We start from the raw sequence: 24,738 nt of genomic DNA, 5'->3' as shown, positions 1-24,738 counted from the left end.
CTTGGGCCCAGAAATTTATTTCATTGGCTCTTGATTCTATCTGCTGTTTCTCAATTGCCTTTAGCTCAAAATAATCAGTATGCCCAAGTGGCATAGTCTGATCCCCTTCAACCTAAAACATCTTTGCCAATGTGTGGAGCATGGTGGGGCCTTAAAAACAATAATTAGTTTGCCCAATTCATTTGAAATCCAGACGGGAATGTTGTTCTGATGGGTAGCAGAATGTCACCCCAAAATATACTTCTTTGGCATAAGGATTATTGAGAGCTGACTATTTTGAGAAGTGGCTGGTGCAGAAGCTGTGAAACAGGATATAAGTTACCCTGTTGTAAGGAAATCTCTATTTGTAAGAGTGTCCCCTCTCCGTACCAGGAAGAGGGAGTACTCTTCTCCTGGGTACCTCCCATACCTGGCCTCCCCCCCACCATCCCCCCAATGACCAACCAACACACAATCCTTTTTTTTTTTTCTTTCATCTTTAGCTGTAGATGGTTTTTAAACTGGTGGCTTAGGCTTCCTTGGGAAGTTGCTCATTTCTCTGTGGGTATCCCCTATGTGTATATAAGGTGTATATGTTAAAACACTTCTAGTTGTTTTTCTCTTCATCTGTTTTTCTCCTCATCTGAGACTGGGTGTCTCAGCCAATAACTCAGAAGGGTAAAGGGAAAGTTATTTTTCCTCCCCACCGTTCACTCAAGAAACTACTACATATAACACAGCTGTGTTCCAGGATTTCTTGTCCTTTAGTGCCTGTGGCTCTTGGTCATTTCGCTTCGAAGACTGAAGAGGTAGACCAGACAGAGTGCTGAGCAGCAAGGCAAAGTTTATTGGGTGATAGCACAAAGGTCCCAAAGAGAGAGGGGACCCATGAGCGTTGCCTTGGAATTTCTAAGTCTAGAGGATTTTATGAGATTGTTGGCGAGCTGTTTTAATCTGATTAGCCCTCCATGCCTATCACCCAATCAGGTTTTTGTCCATGTGCTCATCTACCTATCAGATAGCTGTTTACATGGGAAAGGGTGGAGGGCTCCTTTCAGGGTGGGGTATAATAACAGGATGGGGTCTTTTTCCTTTTAAGGGTAATTTCCTCTGGGGGGCTAGCCTCTGCCTGTCTTTCTTCTGACTATCCTCTATTAATTGTATTATAAAATGCTAGTATAAAATGTGTCTAAAAAACAAAATTCAGTTGAGTAAGTTGAATTTTAAAGATCTAATTGGCTTTATCCAATGATTCATGAATCAGGCAGCAGCCCATCTAGTGAAGATAAGGGAGCACTCCACAAGTTGTACAAAATGCAAGTTTTTTAGGAGCCAAAGGGAAGGTGGGACAAGGAAATTTAGAGCAGATTACTTCAGGAAAGTTTACCTTCCCCTAGAGGAAGGCAGGAGATCTCATCATACAGATTACCTCACTAGCTAACCGGGAGATTCCAGACTGACTGGATTAAAATTCCACCTCTGGGAGAGGCTAGAACTGCCATTAGGCTGGGTATTTAGTCTTGGCGCGGCCCAGCAAAAGTGACACAATTTGGGGCCCGTTGTTTCTTTTTAACAAATTTAAAGCTCATAATAAATAATTTCATCTTGTGGTGGGAAATTAGTGACAAAAACCATCTTTAAATCCTTTTATATACTGAAGAAAAATTCTAAGATAGTATGTAACCAATTTAGTGGAGTAATTTTAAATTGCAAAGTTTAAGGTGTTGTTATGTAAATCAAGACTTCTGTCCCTCAGCGTTGACAATCTGGGTGAGTTTAAAGTACTGTGTGGTAGAATAGAATAAAGACATCTGTTGTATCTTCTGCTCTGACTTGGAAAGTTGAAGACACTTGGAAAGACCAATTCATTTTTTAAGCCTGCATACTATTTGCTGAACCTCATTAGGAAGTTGGCTTGAATCATTGTGCCAACAGTTTAAAGAGAACTGTATCTATTTTTGTTTTCATTTTATTGTATTTAATTGGGGGGGGGCATATTTTTTTCTGTTGCTTGGGAAATTATTAACTGCTAACATTTGGCAGAAGTGGGTTCACTCATAAATCCTCTAAAGAAATGTTTCCCAGATCTTTGTATTGCCAACTGCTTACTCAGGTAACAGTTTAGGAAGTTTCTTTTTCACGCAAAAAAGCACTGTTCGTTGAGACCTAGGTTTGACTAGAAAACAACATTTAGTTGTGGTGGTAAAATGTTTTGTTATACTATAGAATAAAGATAAAATACAGGACTACTTTGGTGGGTAAGAATCCATTTTGATTTGAGAAAAGCTCTGCTTAAGTAGAATTTTTCAATAGTGAGAAAAGCCATTCTATTAAATGTTGCAAACATCATGTATTGTTTTTAAAGTAATTGACATAATGATATAAAGTTGCAATGGTTACTTGTTCTACATTACTTTGTATATCCTAACTTCTCATTGCAAGGACAAAGTAACTCAACAGAAAGCTCACAGATAACATGTATTGAGCACTTACTAGCACTGTTGGGACTTTCTTACATTATTTCATTTATTCCTCATAATAATCCTATGAGACAGAAAGAGATTAAATAACTTTCCCAAACCAAAAAGTGGTTGAGCCAAGATTGGAAGGCAGGCAGGCAATCTGACTCCAGAGCCTGAACTATTAATGATTTCAAATGCTTGAATACCTGTCAACTGGTATAAAACACCTATAAAGTAGGCAATATTATTCTAGAAGTTCAAATGTTTTATTTATTTACCTATTGCTAAATTAATTAAGCAAGGAGGCCATTGATGAGGTGGCTTTAATGCCACCCAAGGAAACCCAAACCTAAACCAGCAATGCTTCAAGATTAACAAATCAAAACCTAAGGACAACCAATCACAGTCAACTAGACTTTTGTAAATAAGGCAAATGCTTAGACTATAGCCAATCAAATTATTCCCACGCTTTGCTCCTGCACCTTATCTACAAGTCTTTCCCCTAGCTTCTGTTTGTGGAGTGCTGCTAACCACTTCTCCTTTGACATTGCCAGATTCAAATGGATTTTTGCTCAAATAAACTTCAGAAGTTTAATATGCCTCAGTTTATATTTTAACACTAGATATATTTTTAAAGATTTTATTTATTTATTTGAGAGAGGGACAGAGAGAGCATGAGGGGAGGGGAGGAAGAAAGAGAGGGAGTGGGACAAGCAGACTCCCCGCTGAGCATGGAGCCTGATGAGGGCTTGAGGCAGGGCTCAATCCCAGGACCCTGAGACCATGACCTGAGCTGAAGTCAGACACTTAACCAACTGAGCCACCCAGGCGCCCCTAATACTATATATATATTTTAAAAACATTCCTTATAATCTTTCATCACTTATAACTGTATGGTCTTCATGATCTCCATTTTTAATGCCTAATATTCCATCAACATTAGAATATTAAAAATCAACCCACAAGGGTTTTTTTTAATTTCTAGGTTTTTTTTTTAACATACGTATTTTGAAATATATGTATTTTTTAGTTTTTGGTTTTTCTTTTTTTCTTTTTTTTTAATTTATTCATTTGAGACACAGAGATACAGAGAGAGAGAGAGAGAGAGCATGAGCAGGGAGAGAGGCAGAGGGAGAGGGAGAAGCAGGCTCCTTGCTGAGCCAGGAGCCCGATGTGGGGCTCGATCCCAGGACCCTGGGATCATGACCTGAGCCGAAGGCAGACGCTTAACGATCTGAGCCACCCAGGTGCCCCAGTTTTTGGTTTTTCATTAAAGATGGTTGGGAAGTCAGAGCTCAATAAACCAATTCTACATAGAATTTTCAGAAAGTTAAAAACCATGATGCTCAGAGTACATATATAGAGTCAAAGAGATGTTTACCTCATTAATGAGAGAGCCAGAAAGGTGATAAACCATAGAGCATAGGACAGACAAAATATTTCTAGTCACTGAGGGAAAAAATGCTGGAATAAGATTACTAAATTACATAAAAATTGATTAATACCCCACAGGGCAATAAATCTAATCTTTGGGTTGTAATCTCTTCTACCAGACACAAATCATTTGCATTTCTAGGGGACAAGGTTATTTACATTGCTATCACTTACAGATTATTCATATCAATCACTGTCTGGTTTTCTACAATTTACCATCTACTCTTACAGTCATTTTTTTCTTTCTTTTTTCCTTTTTTTTTCTTATAGTCATTTTTACCATTTGTCACTCTAATATTACATATTTTACATATATATCTTGTTTATTGTCTACTCCTTCCATGAGAATATAAAGGCAGAGTATTTTCCCCCTTTTGTACATTATAGGATCCCCAATACCTGAAATAGTGCCTGGCACATAATAGGTACTCAAAAACCTGTGTTGAATTAATAAATGAGTAAAATCAAAGAAGGATATGGTTCACTTTGCTTTAAGAACACAAACTGTTTTAAGAGGAAAAATTGAAAAACTGTAAAATAAATAGGCCCATATTAAATTAAAAAGTAAACCAAACTGTGGTTACCTGAAGGATACCCAAGCCCTCAATAGTGGTGCTTAAATAGAAGAAATTTCCTGCACAACCTTCTACAGAGAGATTACTAGAAATGACATATGATGAGGTAGAAAAACAAGCAGCAACTGCAGAAAACCTGTTAGCCCATTTTCAAGATGAAAGTGGAGAAGAAATGTGTTGTTCTCTGAAGAGGGCGGGGGCAGGGGGGGGTGGAGACACCAGATCCAGATTGTGAAATTCACCAAGATAAATCCTACCTCAGGCAGCCACTCGTTGAAGATGACCAGAATATGCCACCCCAAAATATGCCACTGTGGCATAATGATTATTTTGAATCGAAGGCAATTAAGAAACTACAGTTATAGGAAAAAACTCTCTGCCCTCCCCCATCTAGCTAAAAGCAGGATGAACTTTGCCATTCATAAAGATGTCTTTGCCATTCATAAAGAGAAAAACAACGCTTAATCCCTGGGACTCTGAATCACTGGAGACAGCTCGACTCTTACCAGACCAGAGACTGGTACCTGAGGAATCTGCGTGAAAAACTTTGCAAAATGCCGTTATCTTCCATCTTTCTAGAAGCTCAAATCCCTTTTCCTTTGTCTTGTCCCTTCTCCACAAATGTATTGCTCTTTGTTAAAATGATATATAAGCCTTTGGGTCTGATCTCCTCTTTGGGGCCTTCACTTCATTTCTGTGAGGACTCTCATACACATATAAAATAAACCTTCTCTCGTTTATCTGTCTTTGGTCATTTCAATTTGCAGGGCTCCAGGCACTGAACTTAAGGGAGTAGAGGAAAAACAATTTTCCTCCCCTACATTTTCCAGCCACTAATCCCCCTTGCTGGGATCTACTGTGAAGATCAGGTCATATTTTTGACATAGTATTTTTAAGGCTATCACCTAAATCATCTTAAATCACTTGACCAATAATATATTAACTCAAGTCAGTCCAAAACATTTGATAATTATATGAAAAGAAGGAATTTAATGAGATAAATCCAAGTTGACAATCATGTATAAACATTTTGCTGTCTCAATTATAGACTTCACTTCATACCATAATAAGAAAATGTGTCTCTTAAATGATTCCTTGCATCCTCAAAAAACCCATACACATAGAGTATTTCATTCAGTCTGTAGCATAGAAACTTGTAAAATCAAATTTCTAGTCTATAGGCATCGCTAAAATAAGATAGTAACTCCCATAACTTTTTTAAAAATTTTATTTTATCATGTTATGTTAATCACCACACCTTACATCATTAGTTTTTGATGTAGTGTTCCATGATTCATTGTTTGCGTATAACACCCAGTGCTCCATGCAGAACGTGCCCTCTTTAATACCCATCAGCAGGCTAACCCATCCCCCCACCCCCCTCCCCTCTAGAACCCTCAGTTTGTTTCTCAGAGTCCATAGTCTCTCATGGTTCATCTCCGCCTCCAATATCCCCCCCTTCATTTTTCCCTTCCTACTATCTTTTTTTTTTTAACATCTAATGTATTATTTGTTTCAGAGGTACAGGTCTGTGATTCAACAGTCTTGCACAATTCACAGCGCTCACCATAGCACATACCCTCCCCAGTGTCTATCCCTCCCACCCCATCCCTCCCACCCCCCACCACTCCAGCAATCCTCAGTTTGTTTCCTGAGGTTAAGAATTCCTCACATCAGTGAGATCATATGATACATGTCTTCCTCTGATTGACTTATTTCACTTAGCATAATACCCTCCACATTGCAAATAGCAAGATTTCTGGGGGTTTTGATGGCTGCATAATATTCCATTGTATATATATACCACATCTTCTTTAACCATTCATCTGTTGATGGACATCTTGGCTCTTGCTATAGTTTGGCTATTGTGGACATTGCTGCTATAAACATTGGGGTGCACATACCCCTTCAGATCAGTACATTTGTATCTTTGGGGTAAATACCCAGTAGTGCAATTGCTGGGTCATAGGGTAGATCTATTTTCAACTTTTTGAGGAACCCCCATACTCTTTTCCAGAGTGGCTGCACCAGCTTGCATTCCCACCAACAGTGTAGGAGGGTTCCCCTTTCTCCGCATCCCTGCCAACATCTGTCGTTTCCTGACTTGTTAATTTTAGCCATTCTGACTGGTGTGAGGTGGTGTCTCATTGAGGTTTTGATTTATATTTCCCTGATGCCAAGGGATGTTGAGCATTTTTTCATGTGTCTGTTGGCCATTTGGATGTCTTCTTTAGAAAAATGTCTCTTCATGTCTTCTGCCCATTTCTTCCAAAAATAGAAATGGAAGGAAAACTTCCAAACTCATTTTATGAGGCCAGCATTACCTTGATCCCAAAATCAGACAAAGACCCCATAACTTTTTAAAGCTTAATATTTTTATGATATGATTTTATTTCTATTTGTTACAATACACTCATGAGCTTTATAGCAGGGATTGGAGAACTTTCTCTGTAAAGGGCCAGATAATAAATATTTTAGGACTTGCAGGTCATATCGTCTCTGGGTCAACTACTCAATTCTGCTGTTGTATTGTGAAACAGCCATAGACAATACCTAAAGAAATGGGCATAACTGTGTTCTAATAAAACTTTATTTGTGGACACTGCAATTAGAATTTCACATAGTTTTCATGTGTGATAAATATTCTTCTTTTTTTTTAAACTAGTTAATGTTGAAACAATTCTTAGTTTCTAGCTGCACAAAAACAGGCAGCAGGCAAGATTTGACCCACAGGCTATAGTTTGCCAACAACACATTGTATATAAAATGTATATGTAACATTTTAAGAAAAAGTAAAGGAGGGGCACCTGGCTGGCTCAGTTGGAGGCGCATGCAACTCTTAATCTCAGGGTCATGAATTTGAGCCCCACTTTGGGTGTAGAGATTACTTAAATAAATAAAAACTTAAAAAAAAGTAATAACTTTACTGAATGTTTTTTTCTATATCTATTGAGATGATCATATTGCCTTTAATCTCCTGATGTAGCAAATCACACTGATTATCCTTCTTTTCTTTTTTTTGAGGGGGGAGAAGTAGGGGAGAGAGGCAGAGAATCTTAAGCAGGCTCCATGCCCAGCGTGGGGCCTGACGGGGGGCTTGACCTCACAACTCTGAGATCATAACCTGAGCTGACATCAACAGTCGGACACTTAACTGACTGAGCCACCCAGGTTCCCCATACACGAGTTGATTTTCTAATGTTGAACCAACCCTGAATCCTTATAATCAACTTGGCAAAGTTATATGATCTTTGTCTATGTCTTACGGTATTCAATTTGCTAATATTTTGTTTTAGGATTTTGGCATCTGTGTTCTTAAGTGCAAGGGCTTATAAATTGCATTTCTTACACTGAACTTGTCTATTTTTCGTATCACCATTATACCCAACTTCAGAAAATGAGTCAGGGACTGTTTCTCCTCATTTTCTATCCCTTGAAAGTGTATTAGAACTCATCAATAAAATTGTCTGGGCTTGGTGGGTTTCCTTTCATGCATGGGAAGATGTTAAAATACCAATTCAATTTTTTATTATTTCAATCACTTTCCCTAAATTTGTTCATTTGTGCATTCTTTCCTTTTGATTTCTGTTCATCATTATTATTTCATTATTATATTCAATATAATATTGAATTATATATTGAATTAATATTGAATATAATAGTTACATTATTTCCCCTTTTTCCTCACTATCTTTGGTTTTATTCTTTTTTTAAGATTTATTTATTTATTTGAGAGAGACACACACACATACAGAGACAGAGATGGGACAGGAGGGGCAGAGAGAATCCCAAGCAGACTCCATGCAGAGCGTGACATGGGCTTGATCTCATGACCCTGAGATCATGACCTGAGCCTGAAACCAAGAGTGGGGCACTCAACTGACTGAGCCACCCAGGTGCCCCTCATTTTATTCTTTTGATCTCTCTTCCAATCTCATAGATTTGAGATTAGTGTAGCTCATTAACCTTTGGGTATACTTTTCTTTCTAATATAAGAACAGGGGTGCCTGGGTGGCTCAGATGGTTAAGCATCTGCCTTCGGCTCAGGTCATGATCCCAGGGTCCTGGGATGGAGCCCCACATCGGGCTCTCTGCTGAGCAGGGAGCCTGCTTCTCCCTCTCCCTCTGCCACTACCCCTGCTTGTACTCTCTCTCTCTCTCTCTTTCTCTGTCAAATAAAAAATAAAAAATCTTAAAAAAAAAAAAACCAGAGAATTATGCATTTTCCTCTAAGAATTCCTTTCCAGAATGTTTGATGTGTATTTTTATTACCATCCAAGTTTAAGTATTTTTAAATTTCCATTACAATTTCTTCTCTGAGACATGTTGCTTTAATAAGTATGTTTATAACATTTCCAATCATGTAATATTTTAAAAAATCTTTTAACATGTATTTCTAACTCAATCACATTGTATTTAGAGAATATGGTCTGTGTATACCAGCTATTTTTTTTAAATTTTTTATTTATTCATTTTTTTTTTCAGAAGGAGAGAAAGAGAGTGTGTGTGTGAGTGGGGGGAGGGGCTAAGGAAGAGGGAGAGAATCTCAAGCAGACCCCATGCGGAACATGGAGCCTGACTCTGGGCCAGATCCCACAACCCCAAGATGATGACCCAAGCCGAAACCAACAGTTGGACGCTCAACTGACGGAGCCACCTAGGTGACCCTGGATATACCAGTTTTTTAAAAAGTTACTCAAACTTGGGCACCTGGGTGGCTCAGTTGGTTAAGCGACTGCCTTCGGCTCAGGTCATGATCCTGGAGTCCCTGGATCGAGTCCCGCATCGAGTCCCGCATCGGGCTCCCTGCTCGGCAGGGAGTCTGCTTTGCCCTCTGACCCTATCCCCTCTCATGTGTTCTCTCTCATTCTCTCTCTCTCAAAATAAATAAATAAAATCTTTAAAAAAAAAAAGTTACTCAAACTTGTTTTTTGGCCTAGTAAGTTTTTACATAAATGTTTTATGGGCATCTGACAGGAATATATGTAATTCAGTTGTGGGGTATGGGGGTCTACATGTGTTTATTAGATCAAGCTTGTTAGTTGTATTTTTCAGATCTTCTATAGTTCTATTGATATCTTTTATGATTGACCTATTAATTATTGATACAGAGATATCAAAGTCTCCATTATGGTAGTGGATTTGTTGAGTCTCCTTGCAGACCTGGCAACTTTCATTTTAAGTATTCTAAAGCTGTGCTAGGAGGCCCATAGAACCTTGAATTGTTAAATCTCTCTTTTCTTTAATTTTTTTAAAGACTTTATTTATTTATTTGAGAGAGAGAGAGTGAGAGAGCACAAGCAGGGGGAGTGTCAGGCTGAGAGAGAAGCAGACTCCCCACTGAACAGGAAGCCTGATGCCAGGCTCAATCCCAGGACCCTGAGATCATGACCTGAGCCGAAGGCAGATGCTTAACCAACTGAGCCACGCAGGTGCCCCTGAATTATTAAATCTCAATGAAATTAATCTTCTGTCAATGTGTCTATCCTTATCACAGTAGTGCTTTTTGCTTTAAAATCTATTTTGTCTGATATGAATATAGTCATGCTACCTTTGTATTGGTTAGTATTTGCTTAGTATATTTTTTACATCCTTTGACTTACAGTCTTTCTTTTTTTAACAGCTTAGGCAATGGTGTGATGGCAGATGCTTAACAATGAGCTCTCTGGGGAGGGGAGTGGAGTCTGATTTGTAGCATTTACTGATTTCTGCTGTGTCAATACTCCTATCTGGATTTCAAGATAAAATGCAGGACACCCAGTTAAATCTGAACTTCAGATAAACAAGAATCATTTTTGATATAAATATGTCCCAAATATTGCATGGAACATGCTTATATTTAAAAAGTATTTGCTGGGGGCACCTGGGTGGCTCAGTCGTTGGACATCTGCCTTCGGTTCAGGTCATGGTCCCAGGGTCCTGGGATCGAGCCCCGCATCGGGCTCCCTGCTCAGCGGGAAGCCTGCTTCTCCCTCTCCCTCTCCCCCTACTTGTGTTCCTTCTCTCACTGTGTCTTTCTGTCAAATAAATAAATAAAATCTTTAAAAAAAAAAAGTATTTGCTGTTTATCTGAAATTCAAATTTAACTGGTTGTCCTGTATTTTTACTTGCTAAATCTGGCAACTCTACTCCCACCAACATGTCATTGAATGTAATTTGGGAAGAGATGTTCATAATCAACTTGTTTTAAAATAACTCCTATTAAAATATAATTCACACGTTACACAATTCACCCATTTAAACAGACAGTTCATCAGTTTTAATATATTCAGATTTGTGCATCTGCAACCACAACCCTCAATTTTCAAACATTTTCATCACCCCAAAATGAAACCTTGTACTTATTAACATTCACTAACCTCCAACCATCTCCCTGTCCCTGTCCTAGGCAACTGCTAATTTATTTTCCATCTTTATAGATTTGCTTCTTCTGGACATGTCACATAAATGGAATCATACAATATGCTGTGTGTGTGTGTGTGTGTGTGCTTTCTTTCACTTAGCACATGTTTTCAAGGTCCATATGGGTTGTAGCATATATCAATACTTCATTTCTTTGTATTCCTGAATAATATTTCACTGTATAGATATACAACATTTATTTATCCATGTATCAGTTGGTGAACATTGATTGTTCCCACTTTGGGGCAATTACGAATAATGCTGCTGGAACAATCAGCCCTTGTGAGCGGTAAGAGCCCGTACAAGGCAGCTCTGGTACCGCCCCCCCCCCCAAGTTTGAGGTGTGTTTCTTAGAGATGGCATAGGGTGCTACATTATAATTGCCTACTTACCTATCTCTGTCTCTCTCTAGCTGATCAACTACACAAAAAGAAGGATTTTGTTCACTACTGTACTTACATTTCTAATGCGATTGCCTAATACTTGATGTTTAATTAATATTGTATGCGTGAATGAAGTACAGTATGGCCACCTATGTAAATGCGGAAAAGCTAGCAGGTTATTTAACTTCTCTAAGACTTGGGCTTTTTCCTGGTAAGACGTGAAGGACATTAGCACCTCCTCTAGGAGAATTTTGTGAGCCTTTAGAATGTGCCAGTGGCACATTTTCAATACTCAATAACAGATAGTTACTGTTACTTGTGTTAGACATTAATAACCCACCTGATACGGTGATCTCCCAATTCATCGGCCACAGTAAGCCCATTCATAAAGTGTGACCTACTCTGGGGACTACCTTTGGATTTGTCATCATCCAAAGCTACTTCACTGCAGACAAACTAAACTTCCAAACCCAAATCCCACTCTCTGATAACCTTACTCAAGGAAATTGCATAACCAACATTGAGATTGTTTTTTCAAAAAAAAAAAAAAAAGCCAATTTAGGAAGAAAATACTATCTAGTTGTCATATGCATTTCTGTTCTGATTAACAAGGTAGAATGTTTTCAGTTGATTGGAAATAATGCATTTCTTTTGTGACTTTTCATGTCTTTTGCTCATTTACTACTAGTATGCTGATCTCTGTCCTTTGGATTTGTAGGAGCACTTTATATATTAGGAATATTAATCCTTTGTCCAGAATATATTTTATAATTGATTTTTCCAACTTTGCCTTCATCTTTTAGCTTTTCATGGTACTTTTAAACATACAGAATTTTTCTTATTTCTAGGAAGTCAAAAATATCAATCTTTCCTATTGAAGTTATATGACTTAGAATGTGAAATTCCCACATATTTTTACTCTCTGCCCACCCTGTGAAAACCACTGGTAATTATTTAGTATATCCCCAAAACACATGTATTTATATTCAATGTATATCACCAACTGCCTATTCTTTTCCATTCTTAATGCTGCCAACTGGTCTAGGCCACCATTATCTCTTGCCTCTCTTCCTCTCATTCCTCTCTAAATCATTGTTCATATCACAGTCAGAATGGTCATATTTAAACATAAATGACTCTTTTCTAAACATACACTAGCCTACAGGTCATTAACATACAGTGCATCCATACTATTCAGCTCCCTGCTCTATTCCCACTTAACAATTTATGTTGAACTTCTCTGTCTTCAAAAGTCGCTTGGGACATACTTAAGTTTTTTAAAAAAGATTTCCTTGTGTATCTGAAATTCGAATTTAATTGGGCATCCTGTATTTTTATTTACTAAATCTTGTGGCCCTATTCCTGTCATACACAGGTCCAAGGTGGCTGTTGCAACTGTACTTTTCTTTCAGCCATGGGAAGGAGGAGCATATCTCCAATTCTATTAAGGGCAGAACCTGGAAATGTCCCATATTTCTACTTTTATCACATGGCCTCATGGAGCTTCTAGGGAGGTTAGGAAATGGAGTATTTGGCTGAGCAGGTAGTTGGCCAGCTAAAACCCTATTTCCATGGAAGAACAGAAAAATGGTCATTATGGAACAACTAGGGGTCTGACACAGATATCAATCCGTCCATCACCAGATACAGTCACTAGAGGTACCCAATCCACTTCCCCATTCCAACCCACGGATGGGCATGCGACCCAAACGGGGCCACTCAGCCACGCTGTCTCTGAAACTGAAATCTTGAGCAAAGTGATACAGAGATTTCAAATAATTCAAGTCCATTCGTCCTGACTGTAGTGACCTGAGGAATTTAAACATTATGGCTTTATGTTACTCAGATCTCTACTAGAGTGTTTCTGGTTCCTGAGCTTGCCCTAATTCTGCCTTCCCAGATCCAGACTGTCCTTGTATGCTGTAAGATTTCTTTTTTTCCATCTTAAGTTATTCAGAATTGTTTTCTGTGACTTGCAATCATAGAACTCCAATTGATCAAAGTTTAAGTCTGGATGGATTCCAAGGTGAGGAGATATAAAACCAGTTCCCCACCCCTGAGGATTTCTGCCTAAGCACATTTCACATCAGCATGGCAGTTTTCAGACTTAAAAGTAACAAGGCAACTATAATATCAAAGATAGTAGCTTAAACAGAGAGAGAAGTGAAAATGAAATCTGATTAAGCTAATATTAGCACTTACTCTGTGCCCCCTTGCAGACATTACTGATTTCTCTAATACTTGCAGCAACCCTGTGCTCTGTTAAGTTTTATATGTATTATCTCATTAAACCCTTGCAGCAACAATAATAGGCATTGTTATTATTCCCATTTTGGCAGATGGGGAAAACGGGGCTTAGGAAGTTAAGTGGCTTGCCTAAGGTCACATAACTGATAACAGTTGTAGCCAGTATTCAAAACTAAGTTTAACTCCTACACTTGAACTTTTTACCATTCTGCTACACCACAGACCTTAAGAAAATAAAAATAAAAATATTTGATATCTAAATAGCTTTTTAATTTAATTTTTAATTTTTTAACTTTTTACCATAGGAAAAAAAAGTTTTAAGACTTATCTATTTGTTTTAGAGAGAGAGAGCACAAGCAGGGGGAAGGGTAGAGGGAAGAGGAAGAGAGAGAGAGAAGCAGACTTCCCACTGAGTGGGGAGCCCAACTTGAGGCTCCATCCCAGGACCCTCAAGATCATGACCTGAGCTGAAATCAAGAGTCAGACACTTAATTAACTGAGCCACCCAGGCGCCCCACAGAAAGTTGTACATATACAAAAATAGAATAGTATAATGAAGCATTCATGTACGCATCAACTAGCTTCAACAGTTATTCCCATTCTACTATTCTTTTTTCATTGATCCTCCCCTCAAATTCACACTTTACTTTCTTTTATCCTACAGTATTTAATTTTTTTTTTTTTAAGATTGTATTTATTTGCGAGAGAGAGAATGAGAGACAGAGAGCAGGAGAGGGAGGAGGGTCAGAGGGAGAAGCAGACTCCCTGCCGAGCAGGGAGCCCGATGCGGGACTCGATCCCGGGACTCCAGGATCATGACCTGAGCCGAAGGCAGACACTTAACCAACTGAGCCACCCAGGCGCCCTATCCTACAGTATTTAAAAATGAATCCCAGACATCATATCTCTTCACTTATAAATACCTTAGAATGTTTCTCTAGGGCATGAGAACTTACAAGAAAAAAAGCATAATAGCATTATCGTGCCCTCCCAAATTCATAAAAATTCCTTAATATATTTAATATCCAATGCAAGTTCAACTTTCCCTGATTGTCTCAGAAATACCTTTTTACAGTTGTTCTAATAAAAATTCCAACACGGTGCACACATTACATATTTAGACATTCTCTTAGGTTTCTTTTAACTTATGACAATTCCCCTTCTCTTTTTTCTTTTAAGTCATGTGTTTGTTGAAGAGAAAAGGGATTTTGTCCTGTGGGATTTTTTTTTCCTTTTCACATCAGATGGGTAAGGTGCCAATTATGTTGTGACAAGGTTTGAGGGAGGCACATTTCACACGGTGGCTGAACCCCAATCATCACACTTGTGAACAACAAAAGGTTCCGTCCTGTGGCATTTCTAATATTCTGTTGGTTGATGGCATTCTCCTGGTGTCATTAACAAGTTCTTCCATCTCCCATCTTTCCCATAATCTGCTAGTTAGTTCAAGAGGCTTGATTAAATTCAGGTTCAAAATTAATTTTTTTTGTTTTGGAAAGAATACTCCATAGATGGTGTAATAATTACTTTTTAAATAAATGGTGTAACTGCTCTATTAAATGTGCTGAGTCAGTAATTATAATCAGTAAACAGCTTTTCTCCCACCTCTGCCTTTGTTTTATTTTTAAAATTTTATTTATTTGTTTATTTTTTAGGAGAGAGAGAGGGCACAAGCTGGGGGGGGGAGGGGCAAAGGGAGAGGAAGAGAGAGAATCTTAAGCAGGCTCCATGCTCAGCACAGAGCCTGACTCAGGGCTCAATCTCACGGGGCTGGATCTCACAACCCTGAGCTGAAATCAAGAGTCGGACACTTAACTGAGTCCAGGCACCCCTATTTTATTTAATTTTTAATTTTTTAAGTAATCTTTACATCCAACATGGGACTTGAACTTACAACCCCAAAATCAAGAGTCGCGGGCTCACCTGATTGAGTCAGCTCAGTGCCCCCTCCCTCCCCCCTCTTCCTTTTTTTTTTTTTTTTTTTTGGTCAGAGAGAATGAGTGAGCGAGAAAACAAGCAGGGGAAGTGGCAGGCAGAGGGAGAAGCCGGCTCCCTGCTACGCACGGAGTCAGATGTGGGGCTCAATCCCAGGACCCTGAGATTAGGGCCCCAGCCAAAAGCAGACGTGTAACCAAGTGAGCCACCCAGGGGTCCCTCACCTCTGCCTTTTTAAACAAGATCTCCCTTCTCTGCCCCCCAGTGACATTTCAGGCAGGTCCCTTACCTTTAGGGTCACTTTCAGATGTGAGAAGAGTCTCATTTTCAGCTATGGAAAATTTCAGTCCAACCTAAATTCATTTTAATTTTTCATCAAATTCAAATCTCCCTGTTTCTCTCATTACAGCATGGCCTGTCCTTTTATCTCATTTGGGAGACAGTCTCCACCTTGTCCCCTTGGTTCATGGGAAACATTGTGCATTCTTGCCCAGCTGAATGCTAGAACCCTCTGTCTGCATCCAGCCACTAGGATAGTAGCCTCCAGTCTGCTATCTCTCTATACTCCTCAAACTCCAGGGGACCCTTGTCAGGTTCTCCCCAAAACACACTTGTCTTCCACTCCTGTAGCAGCACAGGGCAAGTGTACCCGTCCTTCCAGCCCGGCAAGCACCTGGCCAGGGAGTGAGAATCCCACATTGCTTTCCGGCTAGCGCTCCCAATTCTCCAAGGGGCACTCTCACTGCCTCCTTCTCTTGGCTCTGGTAGGAGGAGCAATGTCCCAGGCGCACAGGGAAGAAATGCTACTGTGCTCTCTCCTCTTGTGAAGTCCCCTTAAAGATACATCTGCCCAACTGAATCTTTGGCCTTCTCTGCTAATGGCTGTGGGAGAGACGGTTGCTGGACTGGAATGTCCATTTGACAGTAAGGCCTGTGTACATGTTTTGAGAAGCCGTCTTTAAAACGTGGGGCTACTTCTCACTCATCATTTACGCCTCTGAGGCTGTATCTTCAATTCTTATCAACAGGAAAATCTCTATCTACATCCATACAATCTATTAAGATTTACCCTCAACTTCACTTTATAAAGTAGTTTTGCTAAACATATAGAATTTCCTACTTTATTTTAAACTAAATGATTTGGGGCGCTGGGTGGCTCAGTCAGTTAAGCATCCAACTCTTGATTTTGGCTCAGGTCATGATCTCAGGGTTGTGAGATCAAGCCCCACCTCCGGCTCCCGTCTGGGCATGGAGCCTGCTTAAGATTCTTCCTCTCCTTCTTCCTCTGCCCCTTCTCACCCCTGCCCCGTCCATCTAAAAAAAAAAAATACTATAAAATGAATGATTTAGATAAACCCTAATTTAAATAATACTCTCCAGGATATTTTTTTTCTTGTGTCAACGGGGTGTTGGTAAACATCAAGCACAAGTGCCAACAAACGTTATGTTTGTCTTCTGTCCTTACTCAAGAAGACCCGGGTGCTGTACTAAATACCAAAAATAACAAAGTAAGGAAGGGGCAACAGCAGAGGACGAGGAAGCAGATCTATAGTGATACATCAGCCAGACTTGTTTAATATGTCATGCACAGAACTATGTACTTGTTGGATTCCCATTTTTGTTAGATAGAACCTATACCCATTTTAACTGATGTGTTAGGTTTATGTGGATTTTTTTTAAATTAGTGGGTTTAATTACAATTGCTGGGTGGAGAACTGCTTATTCCAGCCTTAACTAGAATTAGAATTAGGAAATAAATAGGCTTACTGACTCACCAAAGAGTCAGCTGGGCACATTTTTATTCTGCTCTCAAAGTAGGAGCAAACCATAAAGTAACCAAGACTGCATGGTGGTGAATCAGTGTCTGTGGATGAGTGTGTGTGTGTGTGTGTGTGTGTGTGTGTGTGTGTGTGTGTAGAGGCAACTCTGTTACATCAAATTGGCTGCAATAAGGAGTTTAAACATGAATGAGAGGTTTCTGGAGGGGTACTGTAATGGGCCAATTTAATCACATTGAATCACGTTAATCATGGGGATAGCTGGTTAAATATGCCTGAATCCAAGTATTAGATATTCAAAATGCGTGCACCTAGCAGAGCTCCAGGCTCATGTTAGGATCTTAATAAATGTTTGTGGAAGGAGGAAGGAAGGCAGGAAAAAGGGAGAAAGGGGGTAGGGAGGGAAAGACAGAGGGTGGGAAGTGAAAGTGGTTTTTATTACCTCATTTTAACAACTGAGTAAGCATCAGTTGGTTAATGGTCTTCCCATAGTGCGCTGAGCATGGAATTTAAGCCTGATTGTGCAAAGGGAAAAAAAGTAAGAGTTTAATAAAAAATCATGTTATGGTAACAATTGAAAGCCTGACAGCACATGAGTTGGAGAAAGGAATATGAAATATTTGGGTTTCATGTTTTTGTTTTTAACTCTGGCATCACAAATTAACTTCGTAACATACTTATTATTCCAGAATGTCAAGCCATTGATCTGTTCTCTTAAAAACACCCTTTTCCAAGTCACTTGAATTAAATTACAAATATATTTAAACACAAAGACACTACTAATGAATAGAAAGCAAATGTTCCATTAAGGAAAGTAACGCAGAATGCATTTTTACAGCAAACCTGATGAACAGAATTTCAGGACAAAACAATGTATTAGTCATTTTTCCCAGTTCTGGGTCATGTGCCAATTTCATAATCTTTCTGTCTTCATCCAAGTCTTGGATCCCGACTGCCTTCGGGGCAATAGCCACAGTCCTGTGGCACCCTCCCTAAAGGCCGCACCCCTCAGACTTTTCTCTCCTCTCTCCCTCCCTCTCTGCTTTGGCTACCTGGTGCTGTCTACCTCCCATTTCACCCTCTTGGAGAACTCTTCAAGGACCTGAGGAGAGACCTTGTGAAATTGCCTCATGGCCAAAGTAACCCTCCCCCAGGGTGTTCCTTTGGTACTTTCTACAACCCTCCAGGACTACACTTTTCCCAGTGGTCATCACAGTTTTTATCCCTAGAACACAGACTCCAAGTAAATACAGTCCATACTCATTTCTGAATCCTATCTGCTGTGGGCCAACACCAGTCCCACGCTGGTCTGTGTTAGATATTACATTTTGGAATGGAACAAAATAGATGAGGTCTTTGGATTTGGGCGGTATGCCATCTCCTGAGGAAGAGAGTGTTACATAAATCAACAGGAAAAACAGGAGAGTGCAATGTATGCTACGAAGCAAGAATCCAGGGTGCCAGGGGCCAGAACAGCAGGAGAGGCAGACTCTGACTGGGGGTTTAGCAAAGCTTCTCTGAAGAACCAGCGTTTAACTTGAGTCCCAACGTGGCTAGGAGTGATTCAGGTGATGCAGGCTTGAGCGAGGCGCAACCGTGTGTGGGAAGTGCGGGGCCACTTGGGTTGGAATGGCCGGGCCAACGACACAGGGATGAAAGAGAGTCCAGGGTCAAGAAGTCATGGAGCCTTAGGGGCAACATTAGGGATTTTGTATTTTATCCTAAGTGTAAACCATGGAAGGTTTAAGCAGGAGAGGAATGTGATTTGTGTACTTAAGTGCTTTGTGTTTACTGGTTAGTATTGAATATTTAAAATAAATGAATTAAATACACACAATGAATCAATGATACAGTTCAATGCCATTTCAGAGTTTTACCAACTCTAGGAAATTAGATGAATCTGGTACAGCTTGTTCTTAGGAAAAATAAAGTGGGAACATGTTGACTTTCAGCCACTCACCATTCATTTCTCTCTACCAACCATTCATTTTATTTTAGGCAACACATCTCCCCATTGTGTGTATTCTTGGTGGCCAGCTCTCCCTTGGCCAAGAGGCAGGTTCCAACGGAATCCCTCTCCTGGGACTTAGAGACTTTAGCAGAGTAACCGATGGGGGGATATGTTTGAAGAAATTTATTTTGGCCACGGCAAGTTCAAAAGCATGTATTTCGGGTTCTGCTGTGTCCCCCCAGCTTCCTTGGTTCCTGTCCTGGTTTCAAGCCTGAGTCTCCAGTCTCTCATTTTTCTTCCCAGTAAAAGTCCCACCAGTCATTGGTGGTTTTTGTCACTTGAAATAGAAGAATCATAATGGAAGTAAAATCGATTTTTAGCGTTAGGTGGAGATTGTATTTTGGTCTCAAGAGTTTTAAACTTTTCTTTGGATATGTGACTTGCTCATTTCCAAGCTAATAGAAACGTTAACCTTTTCTTTATTTCTCACAACTGATGTTAGTAGTTGGAATGTATCTTCTGGGCTGAAAGATTTGAAATCTTTGAAAATAGTCAAGTCCTCTTTTTCTCCCTCAAAGTTTCCTCAAAGACAAAACTAGTTCCCTAATGCAGTTTTGCCTTTACAGTATTGATTCTGCAAGTTTTGGTTGGAAACCATTCTCTTTGCCTAAAAGACTGTTTTCCAAAGTGTGTTCCACAAAACACTAGTGTCAATTATTACATAAATCTGAATAGCGGTGAAGACTCTACCCTTCTCTTGGAGGACACTGTAGCATCTTAAAGCATCAAATAAATAAATAAATAAATAAATAAATAAATAAATAAATAAATAAATAAATAAAAAAAAATTCCTGCAGTAAAGAGATCTGGGTATTTTCCCAATGTTTCCCAAACGTGTCTGGTCATGCAACTCTTCTTCCTGCAAAATCTACTAAAGAACTAGCATTTTGTGGAACCCACTTTGAGAAGCGCTGCTTTTGAAAATCAAAGCAAAAGTGGGGTTTTTCCATTTTCTCTGGACCATCTGTTCATATTCCCTTGGCAGTAGGTTTATTCCTTTTCTTGTTTTTCCTGCTTTAAATATTCCTTGAACATTCTTTTTGTTATTGTTCTTTTAGAATTTTTAAAGGCCTCCATCCCTCCTAGCACACACTATTCTTTGGATTTTTTCTAGAGATGTCCCTGAGATGCCTCTTAATATGAAGGCCCATCAAAGTGCTCTGAGAGTAGCCACAGGATTTTTGTTTCACTTTTTTTCTGAGTGTGACTTTTCTGAGTGTCCCTAAAATTAGGAGTGATATGGTAGAGGGAAAGCTCAACATGTGGCCCCTGCATTCAGCCTGTATCTTATGCACATGCACATGAGGACACATGAACATACACAAATACATATCATAGAAAAAGTAGAGTCCATTTGCAAGGTTTCCTTAAAGACATGCAGACAATACAAACTGAGATGAAAAATGTGGATGGAGCTGTGGGGACAGATCATTGCTCTGCCAACTTGCCCTGACTAAGCCAGTAAGAGCATGAAGGGAAAGTCAGGGGCCCCAGAAAAAGGCCAGGTTGGACAGGAGGACGGGAAGGAGCCAAAGATTAGCAATGATGGCTGTGACCTTGGTCTAAGAGATGATAGCTAAGCAACCGGTGTCTTTCACTCTTCATTCACTTACCAATTCATTCAACTAACATTATTCAGTACTCATTCTGTAAAGGCATTCGGCATGGTTCCTGCCTTCACTTACTGTTGTAAATGGCAAGATTTTATTTCTTTATGGCCGAGTAGTATTCCACTGTGTGTTGTGTGTTGTGTGTTGTGTGTGTGTGTGTGTGTATCTCCCAGTTTCTTTATCCATTCATCCATCAATGGACACTTAGGTTGTTTCCCTATTTGGGCTATTGTAAATAATGCTGCAATGAACATAAAGGTATAGATATCTTTTTGAATTAGTGTTTTCATTTTCTTTGGGTAAATACCCAATAGTGAAATTGTTGTATCGTAGGGTAGCTCTATTTTTAATTTTTTGAGGAACCTCCATACTGTTTTCCATAGTGGCTGCACCAGCTTGCATTCCCACTAACACTGCATTTCTCCACATACGTGCTAACACTTGTTATTTCTTGTGTTATTGGTGTTAGCCTTTGGTGTTAGAATGGTGTTAGCCATTCTGACAGGTGTGAGGTGATATCTCATTGTGGTTTTGATTTGCATTTCCCTGATGATGAGTGATACTGAGCATCTTTTCATGTGCCCATTGGCCATTTGTATGTCTTCTTTGGAAAAATGTCTAGTCACACCCTCTGCCCATTTTTTAAACAGATTGTTTTTTTGTTACTGAGTTGTTTCAGTTCTTTACATATTTTGGATATTAACCCATTATTGGATATATAATTTGCAAATATCTTGCCATTTGCAACAACATGATACCCTAAATGAACTAAGTCAGAGAAAGACAAATACCACATGACTTCCATTATAAGTGGAATCTAGAAACAAAACTCACAGATACAGAGAACAGATTGGTGGCTGCTACAGGGGAGGAGGATGGGCTAAATGGGTGAAAGGGATCAAGAGGTACAAACTTACTGTTATAAAATAAATAAGTCATGGGGATATTATACACTGCATGGTGACTATAGTCAATAATAGCAGACTGCATACTTAAAAGTTGCTAAGAAAGTAGATCTTGGAAGTTCTACAGAAAAATATTTTTCTCTAACTCTGTGTGAGGATGGGTGGTAAATAGACTTAGTTTGGTGATTATTTTATAATGTATACAAGTATCGAGTCATTATGTTGTACACCTGAAACTAATATAATGTTTTTTGTCAATTATACTTTAATAAAAAAACTACTGTCGGGGCGCCTGGGTGGCTCAGTCGTTAAGCGTCTGCCTTCGGCTCAGGTCATGATCCCAGGGTCCTGGGATCGAGCCCCGCATCGGGCTCCCTGCTCAGTGGGAGGCCTGCTTCTCCCTCTCCCACTCCCCCTGCTTGTGTTCCTTCTCTCGCTGTGTCTCTCTGTCAAATAAATAAAATCTTTAAAAAAAAAAACTTACTGTCATATTGGGTTACTGGACATCTAAATAAAAATGTACAATAGACAGGTCCCTGGGTGGCTCAGTCGGTTAAGTGACTGCCTTCAGCTCAGGTCATGATCTCCAGATCCTGGGATCAAGCCCCATATCAGGCTCCTTGCTCAGTGGGGAGTCTGCTTCTCCCTCTGCCTCTGCCACTCATGCTCTCTCTCTCTCTCAAATAAATAAAATCTTTTTAAAAAATGTGCAATTGAATCTGCAAGTACTATGTTAGAAATAAGAACAAAGTGCTTTTCTGCATTAACTTACATATTTAGATACATTCTACAACTTAAGCTTGTGTTGCTCTAGAAATACATTATTCGTTTCATGAATGTGCTGTCAATTTTCTCTACTGGCTCATGTTCATTCATGTTCACTGCTTTATAGCATTTTTATAGCATTGCATTGCAAAATATAATACAAAATTCAAATTGCCACAAATATTTGCTGCTAAGTCAAATATCCATCCTATTGATGAATGTTTAGGTAATTTTAATTTTTTTGCAATGCTGTAGTGCTGTTCTCATGTACACCTGATGGGTGTGAAATGCTCCTAATTGTGGTTTTAACTTGCGTTTCCCTGATTGCCAATGAGGTTGGGCACCTTTCATTTGTTTATTGGACATTTGGGATCCTATAAATTCTTTTATACTTTCTTTCCATAAAATATAGTATAGGACTATGCCTTTAGCACACCTTCAATGAGTACTGCAGATTGTACTTGCCAGGGCAAAGTACTTTGGTTATCTCATATCTTCTAAGTTAGCCTCACTGAAGCCCAGTTTTGCAAGTGGGTGGGTTCTGAAAATAGTTGTTTTTCTGTAGGCCCAATGTCTGTGATGCATTTGGTGGGTCCATTGAGTTATAACACTCCCCTAAATCTCACTGGGGGGGGGGGGTGTCTAGTTTGCCTTCATTTCCCTGAGGAGAGCCCAGCTCTGCTCTGCTGGAGCATTGCCAAATCTCATCATTCCTCCTCTTGGGGGTCTAGAGACTCTTCACTGACTCCTGAGTTGCTGGCTAAGGTTCTACTCCAAAAAGATGAAGGATTTGCAAGTATGATATGTGTTCCCTGCTAACTTGAAGTGTCACCTATGCATGGAGTCCTTGGTTGACATGCTCCACCTGTCAACTGGACCCCCTTAGGTATCAGCATGGGATGCAATTACATTTTTTATTCCCCCCCTTTGAACATTAACTTGGACCACCGGCCAGCATCTGTGGGGGTCAGAGCCACAACCAAATCCTGTTCCTGAGCCTGGTTCTAGCCTCCACTTCCTCCCCACCAGCCAGATATGTGGTCTTGCATGCCCTGAGGCTGACCGGCTGGAGTACGGCAATCCGTCCTTTTTCCTCTGTTATTAATGTCCCAATTAAATGGAATTATTATTGATTTGTTCTTTTAAGCAAACAGAACTTATTTTGCTTCTGTGAAATCTCCTTCGAGGCCAGAAAATAGCGGTAGGTAAGTCACAAAGAGAGAAAGTGTTACTTGAATCCCTCCTCTCTAGTCTCCTCTCTTGACTTATTTTTTTCCTGTCTGGGACTCAAACATTTCAATACAAGTTAGATTCTTATTTAAAGTCATTTTGAGGATGCTAGGGGTGGCTCAGTTGGTTAAGTGTCCGACTCTTGGTTTCGGCTCAGGTCACGATCTTGGGGTTGTGGGATGGAGCTCCATGCTCAGCGGGGAGTCTGCTTGAGACTCTCTCTCCCCCTCTGTACCTCCCCCCCGCTCCCACACACTCTCTCTCTTTCAAATACATACATAAATAAAATCTTTTTAAAAATAAAATAAAATCATTGGGGGATGCTAGGCAAGAATCGCTATTAAAATTTCAGCAAAAAAAAAAATCAAGTCTGATATTTCAATAGATTTTCATATTTTAGGTCAGCATAGTTCTTCTAATTTGGATATGTGGAAATACTGTGGCATTTAGTTTACAAAATAGGCCATTCACTAAGACAGTCATGTAGACAGCAAGTCCTGTGGAACATAACAGCTTGAGGAAGCCAGTGACTTTCTGCCAAGCTCACTGCAGGCACCCAAACATGGCCCAGTTCTGCACTGGAGGAGAAATAGTAATTCTCTGACCCTGAACCTCCTTCTTCTGTTATTATGCCCAAAACTGTACCCCCAGCTGCTGCCCTGCACTCCTCTTCCCCCACCCCTGAATTTCCAGGGCGTGACCACACTGTTTGATCTAAAAGTACATCAGGCATATCCCATTCTGAGAAAGGGCAAATACTGTTCCTTTAGGAAATGTTATTTTCTGTTGTCACTTGGAACAAATCATTTACAAACTCAGAGTGTTTTTCATAATATATCTTAGAGAGAGAAAAAAATCAAGTTGCATTTTAGGAAGCATTTCAGAGAGAATTTTATCACCACAAATCACTAGTCATATTTTATTGCTTTGACAGAACAAATGAATAAGAAGTATTCATTCCTATAAATGCACAAGAATGTACTGCAGGAATGTTGACATTTGACTTGATTGCTCAACCCTAA

At 39.6% G+C, this 24,738-nt stretch overlaps 1 non-coding gene across 1 annotated transcript; it reads right to left on the bottom strand.

Annotated features, from left to right (window-relative positions):
• Positions 1-14,720: 14,720 nt before the first annotated feature.
• LOC123325042 lies at positions 14,721-14,825 on the bottom strand. Its single transcript, XR_006540209.1, has one exon. It is a non-coding gene; the product is annotated as a small nucleolar RNA U13 (small nucleolar RNA).
• Positions 14,826-24,738: the final 9,913 nt, after the last annotated feature.

Source organism: Neomonachus schauinslandi, chromosome 5 (genome assembly GCF_002201575.2).
Source record: "Neomonachus schauinslandi chromosome 5, ASM220157v2, whole genome shotgun sequence".
Taxonomy (NCBI): domain Eukaryota; kingdom Metazoa; phylum Chordata; class Mammalia; order Carnivora; family Phocidae; genus Neomonachus; species Neomonachus schauinslandi.
Note: the sequence above shows the minus strand (reverse complement) of the source record. Positions and strands in the feature narration are given on the sequence as shown.